At 58.5% G+C, this 6,115-nt stretch overlaps 2 protein-coding genes across 2 annotated transcripts in view; both read left to right on the top strand.

Annotated features, from left to right (window-relative positions):
- Positions 1-6,115, top strand: part of LOC113216390 (uncharacterized) — a 467,922-nt gene that overhangs the window by 107,548 nt on the left and 354,259 nt on the right. The window lies entirely within an intron of this gene.
- LOC113203300 (procathepsin L-like) overlaps positions 2,587-6,115 on the top strand; it is a 601,094-nt gene continuing 597,565 nt past the window's right edge. Inside the window, exon 1 of the mRNA XM_052266675.1 lies at positions 2,587-2,591. The gene's annotated coding sequence lies outside the window, so the exon portion shown is untranslated. The remainder of the gene's footprint in view (positions 2,592-6,115) is intronic.

Here is a 6,115-nt window from a genome sequence, read left to right as displayed (position 1 = left end):
CTCGCCGCCCCCTCCACTTCCTCCCCCAACTACTCCCCCCCCCCCTCTCGTGCGTGCCGAGCGGCTGCGCCGGGCTGCGCGATGTCGCCCGACAGCCTTGTTAACCTGCGCGATTTGTTTATCTCGCACGGCACAGCCTACAAACACGCCGATGCGTGTTGTTTTTATTTTATCTTAATTTGGGCCATAATTAGTAGACGCAGGGGCGTGCCGCGAAGGGGAAAAAAATCATTAGCGAAAAAAATAAAGCAATATCTCTCTTAACGTAACTTGAAGAAACACCGCAAATAATTTTCTTGGGTATCAATTTAGAAAGTGAAAAGGACCGTTCAGAAATTACGTTTGATTTTCCCAAATTCAGCTAGTCGACAACCAGAGGGAGCTCGGCGCCTGTGAGACTCGGAGTAGGCCAACCCGCTGTACGCGCATGCTCTGCTGGCAAACTGTTGCCTACCTATCAGGCGCCATGAGAGCTCGAACACGGCTAAACAAATGCAGTTTTCGTAACGACGTAAGGGTGTGGAGCGGTGTAGAGTGTGGGTGTTTTGCATGTGTGCGCACTTCACAGCGCGAGGTTTTCTGTAGAACGGCAGGACGGTGTTAAACTACCAGCGCGACGGGTCGGGCGTGGCGTGGCGTGGTAAGGCGTGGCAAGGCAAGGCGTGGCGTGGCAAGGCGTGGCGTGGCGTGGTAAGGCGTGGCAAGGCGTGGCGTGGCGTGCTCCTCTATTTCAACAAGCCGTCGCGTCGCCCCGGCAGTGTGACGTTAACAAGGCGGGCACTACTTGACCCACTTGACAAACAGGGAGTGTGAGAGAGAAGGGCGTAAAGGGGGAAAGGGGGTGAAAAGTTTGCACCTTTCACACTCTCGGGGGCCGCGGAGCCGCCCGGCCGGGCGCGCCCAGGGGGCGCCGCTGGCAAACATTGATACACACGTTTCCATGCACTTTCCTCAAACACAAACACACACACACGCACAAGGCAGCGCGTGTTGTGCTGTGTGCCAAATGAATGGCGGGATTACGTACAACAGGTTAATGAAAGGGGGAATAACAAACACTGGGCCGGTCGGACGGCGGAGGTGCGAGGGAAGTGGGAAGGGAAGGGGAGCCACGCCACGCTCCGCTGCGCACAGCACCGCCCGGCGGCGGCCTGCATTCAGCGCTGCCCGCGAGTCATCCAGCTACCTCTTCAATGTGTTTGGAAATTAAACAAAAGTGACGGCGGTGGTGACGTCAGTGTCAGTACAGCGGAATCAAGCGCAAACTTTGCTTACAGCGCCCAGTTACAGGAGGCAGAGTGAGACGCAACGATACTCTTGAAAGTAGAGGACATCTACTCTCTCTCCCCCCTGCTCCGCCCCCCCTCTCTCTCTCGCTCGCTCTCGCACAGTGTCGTTGCTTGCCACCGCCCCGCATAGCATGGGGGAATAATAATGGAAAGTTGTTTACCGAAAGGGATAAGACTGTTGGCGTGCTTGTCGTGTGTTATCTCCAACGCGCCGAGCGGTAATACGTCTTTTCCACACTCACACACCAACGCGCCCACAGTCTCTCTCTCTCTCTCTCTCTCTCTCTCTCTCTCTCTCTCTCTCTCTCTCTCTAATCTACCCATCCCTCTATCCCTACTCGCTTTCCGAACGCACCCTGGTAATGGCCTTGAGTCCTTGCGCCCGTTTTAGATGGGCACGCCGTTTTTTTTTCTCACTCTAATTACCTCATACCTCAGCCTTGGTCCTGCTCGGACCCCTATATAACGGCCCCTTCCTCCCTGCTCCCGGCTGCAGGGACGAGATGTGACGCGTGCGGGACAAGCAGGAAAAAAATAATGCAAAGCGGCTGGCTACCGAGCTGCCTCCCGGGCTGGCTACCGGGCTGGCTCCCTTGCTAGCTGCTGGGCTGGCTGCTGGGCTGGCTGCTGGGCTGGCTGCTGGGCTGGCTGCTGGGCTGGCTGCTGGGCTGGCTGCTGGGCTGGCCGTCGGCCTGATGACACCAAATCCCTAGCAGGAAATATTAATAAGGGGAGCCGAGCATGCTCTGCAGGCCGGGGCAGAGCCGACCATTAGCGCCGTGCGCGTCCCGCCCCCGCGGCCTGTGCCCCCTCCAGAGTTATTTAAAGCTCGCCCCCCACGAGTCTAGTGAAAATTAAAACGTCACGTTTACTGTCGCAAAAGCCGTGTGCTGCCTACGGTTTAAGGTTATTTTGGGGGAAAACAATGAACAACGCTATTATCATGCCAACGCGAATAGTCACTTGGCTTGGCCGTCACCATACACTATGTCATCGAATCCACTTGCTGACTTATCTGCTTTTTTTATTTGGCATCACACTAAAGACTGGGGCAGTAAGACTTCATAAATTGTTCGTGCATGAAAATAAATTCCATTTCTTTAGTAAAATTGTTATTCTCATCTTATGTAAAGCAATATATAACAATCGTATGTAGAGAAGAGTGTATTTCCCCTGATGCTTCGTGTTCGACACATCCCTTGCCACGTACGTAACGTTGTTGTTCTACGCGTCCGCTACGCCCGCCCCACATTTCCTCCGTCGACGCGCCCTTTTGACACGTTTGCGACTCCACCCTCTCCGTCTCCGCCGCGCTCGTGGTCCCCACAGCCCACAGGGTCTCTCTGGGGCTGGATAGGACAAAGCGCACAGCGTCTCGCTCCTTTCTCCCACTTCTTTGAGTTTCCGTACGCAAGAGAGGGGCAAGTGAGGTGAGGGGAGCGTTCCGATCAACTGCGGTGCTCGTCCCTTTGGAAGTAGGGGTGTGCAAGAGAGAGAGAGAGAGAGAGAGAGAGAGAGAGAGAGAGAGAAACGCCAGAGGAATGCGAGGGAGTTGGACAGAGAGAGGACGAGCGAGGGAGAGGCCGACTTTCCCTTTCTCCATATCGAGTGGCCCGCATTATAGTATGTGGAGAGGGGCGGAGGGGTCCCCGCCTACCCTCCTGAATGCCTCTGCCCCTCCCTTCGGCTCGCCGCCATGACTCGGCGGACTCGCGCGCACCACCAGCTCCCACTACTGACCCGCTTTTGTTCATTTGACGTCATGTGCGCAGGGAAGCAGCAGCAAGGAGGGGCAGGGCGGGCACTTTGCGTCTGCCAGGGCCGTAGTGGACGGGCGTGGCGTGGCAGAGCGTGGCGTTGGGAAATTGGACGGACCACGGTCGTGGAGAAGGGCGCGGCGGGGTGCGTCCCGCCCTGCCGCCGCGGGGCCGGGGCCCGCCAGGGCGCTTCCTTCCCGAATGCCCCATTTCCATGGCGGGGGCCTGGCGAAGCCCCTAATGGGGCATGCTGCTCCAGGCGGCCGGCAGCTCGCCTCGCCCCCCCCCCCCGCCTCCTTCGACCAAACTCCCACCACCGCGGCTGCACCGTCTCTGCTCCTAACAGGTTCCCTTCGCTACCAAGGTTCTGCAGCCATGCGCGTCCAGGGCCTAACCTCACCACCTCCAGGTTCTATCGTTGGCCCAGGCCTATACCATTTCCTTGCAGGATACATCTCGGCTTCGCTAGCTGAAGCGAGGGGACCGCCGCCTGCTTGGAGCAGCCCCCATAGTCCCGGATGGCCCCCCTCGGCTGCCTGTGCAACCTCCCCGGCTTGCGGTCCGACTCCAGCGAGGCACCAGCCCCCTGAAGGATCGCCCTACTGTCCGGGGCTCCCGTCGGGCCCGGGTGGTAGGAGGCGGGCGCGGGGGACGAGTTCGCTGCTGATGAGGCGTGGTTTCGCGGTTTGACCGGCGGCCGGCGAGCCGGGCCCTTTTGACCATGCCGCGGCCGCGCCCCACACGGGCGGCCAGAGCAGCATGGGCCGGCATAGGCCTTAATCCAACAGGGAAAATGGGTTGCTTTGCAAAGGAAGACCTCGCGTTGCTGCTTCTTTCCGGTTTATATTCTCCTCTCTCTCTCTCCATTGTCGTTTGTTCGGTCCGGCGCGCAGGGAGCGTCGTTCGAGGTATTGGCAGAACAAGGACGCCGAGCACGTCCTCGCCCCTCTCTCTCTCTCTTTCTCTCTCTCTCTCTCTCTCTCTCTCTCTCTCTCTCTCTCTCTCTCTCTCTCTACTCCGCGGCCCTATAATAACTCAGGGCCCAGGCTATCTGGCGGAGCGTTGCATTGTGAGGGTGAAGCGCAGAGCGGAGCGAGCAGAGCACACAGCGGGAACCAAGGAAACCACAGCTGGCCGCTTATTTTTGAAAGGGGGGGAGGATGGCTGGAGATGGGGGCGGGGGAGAAGGAGGTGGAAGGGGGACGTAGTATGCAGCGAGGAGCGGGGGCGCTTTGAAATGACAGTGCCAGAGCACTGAGTGCTTCATCGTTCTGTGACGTCCCGCCACCCCCACGTATATATGTGCCCACGTCATGTCACGCTCTCTCTCTTTCTCTTTCTCTCTCTCTCTCTCCCTCTCTCTCCCTCCCTCCCTCTCTCTCTCCCTCTCTCTCTCTGTGAGATGAGCAACTCGAGGGATTTGTGGCGGCGAGGGATCTCCCCCGCCGCAGGGGGGTTGGGGCTAGAGGGGCCAGGGGGAGTAAAAAGAGGTTGAGGAAGGGGAGGGGGTGGCAGGGGGGCTGGCTGGCTGGAGATTTGCGGACGGATCCACAGGCTGTGTTCGCCATAATGAAATCTGCGCGTGTATTAACCGGGTAACACACACACTCTCTCTCGTTTGCTTTTGAGAAGCAGTACGTAGAGAGTGCAAGTAAGAAAAATGCGTTGTTGCTCCCCCCTTTTGTTTGCTATTATGCGGCAATTTACTTGCTCACTAATACGATTAGGACGTCCATCGCATGGATCATCCCGCCCGCCTTCTCTACACACGCCAGGGGCCAGGGGCGAAGCAAACGCACAGAGAGAGGCCTGTCCTTATTTCCCCCTGCGAACACGCTGAAACATTCAAAAGGCACAGAGACTGCTGCGCAGCGGCCATTCACCTAGCCAACGGCCGGTACCAGTGCCACCGGCTTGCGCTTGCGCCGGTCCCAGAAGTTCCATTTCTTCCTGCTTTGGCACGGTTCCGTTCCGTGGAATCGTTCTCAAACCACACAGTTTATTTCTAATCAGGCACTTGAGAAAGTTTGTAAATACTACTTTTTGTGCCATGCATAATTTCCGCAAAACATGCACATGAAGAATATCAAAGATGACCCATTCTTGAATGTAAAGGCTTCTCTACTTGAAAATTTCTTCAAACAGTGATGATAGGAGACATTCCTTTCCTTTAACAGGAACTTATTCATTCTTTGAATTCCCTGCTGTCCTGTGCGCTCTTCCTATCCTATACTCAGCATCCGGTAGGGAAAGGCACTGCTAGTGCTCGTTCCTACAGAGACCACCATCCCACGGCCAGCCGCCTGGCCCGGCCGGCCAACAGACTGCTGGGGGCTGCCGGCCTGGCCCGGCCGGCCTACAGACTGCTGGGGGCTGCCGGCCTGGCCCGGCCGGCCAACAGACTGCTGGGGGCTGCCGGCCTGGTCTGTCCGGCGGGGCAGACGAATCACTTACGGCGGTGGGCAAGGCCGCCCCGCCCATCCATCGCGGCCTGGCCGTAGTATTTCGCAGCGAAAGGTGTGCCATCCGTCTGGCCACCGCACCCCATCCCCGCAGCGCCTGCTCTCCGCCCGCTCCCCCCCGGCTCCATCAAGCAGTGAGAGTGAGGAGGCGCCTTCCCCCTCCCACTATCCGTTACAGGTGAGGCGGGGGGCAGCCGGCGGTCCCCCGGGCTTCAGGACTCTCCTCGTATGCGGCAACACCCAGCAGAGCCTTCCGCTCCGCGCCAGCGATGGGTAGATGTGGCGAACGGAAGAGCCAGCTGGCAGTGTGTGTGTCGTGGCGTGGCGTGGCGGGTCTGTCTTTAAGCGCTGTTATTACGCCCTTGCAACCGAGAGCAGCACGGGCGGCGCAGTCTTGGAGTGGGTCAGCGACCGGTAATCAGTGTGGCGCCGGCAAGCAACCCCCCAACCCCCCTCCAGCGGTGCGGGGGGAACTCCATGGCTATCGAGTGTGTGTGTGTGCGCTCCCAGCTTTTGTTGGACTCCGTTGCGCTGCCTCCCCCTGGTGGGTACTTTTTCCGCTATTTCCCCCTCTCCTCCGCCCCCCCCCCTCTCTCTCTCTCTTTCT

Source organism: Frankliniella occidentalis, unplaced genomic scaffold, assembly GCF_000697945.3.
Source record: "Frankliniella occidentalis isolate FOCC.00 unplaced genomic scaffold, Focc_3.1 Scaffold41, whole genome shotgun sequence".
Taxonomy (NCBI): domain Eukaryota; kingdom Metazoa; phylum Arthropoda; class Insecta; order Thysanoptera; family Thripidae; genus Frankliniella; species Frankliniella occidentalis.
The sequence above is the reverse complement of the archived record's forward strand: the minus strand, read 5'-3'. Positions and strand labels throughout refer to the sequence as shown.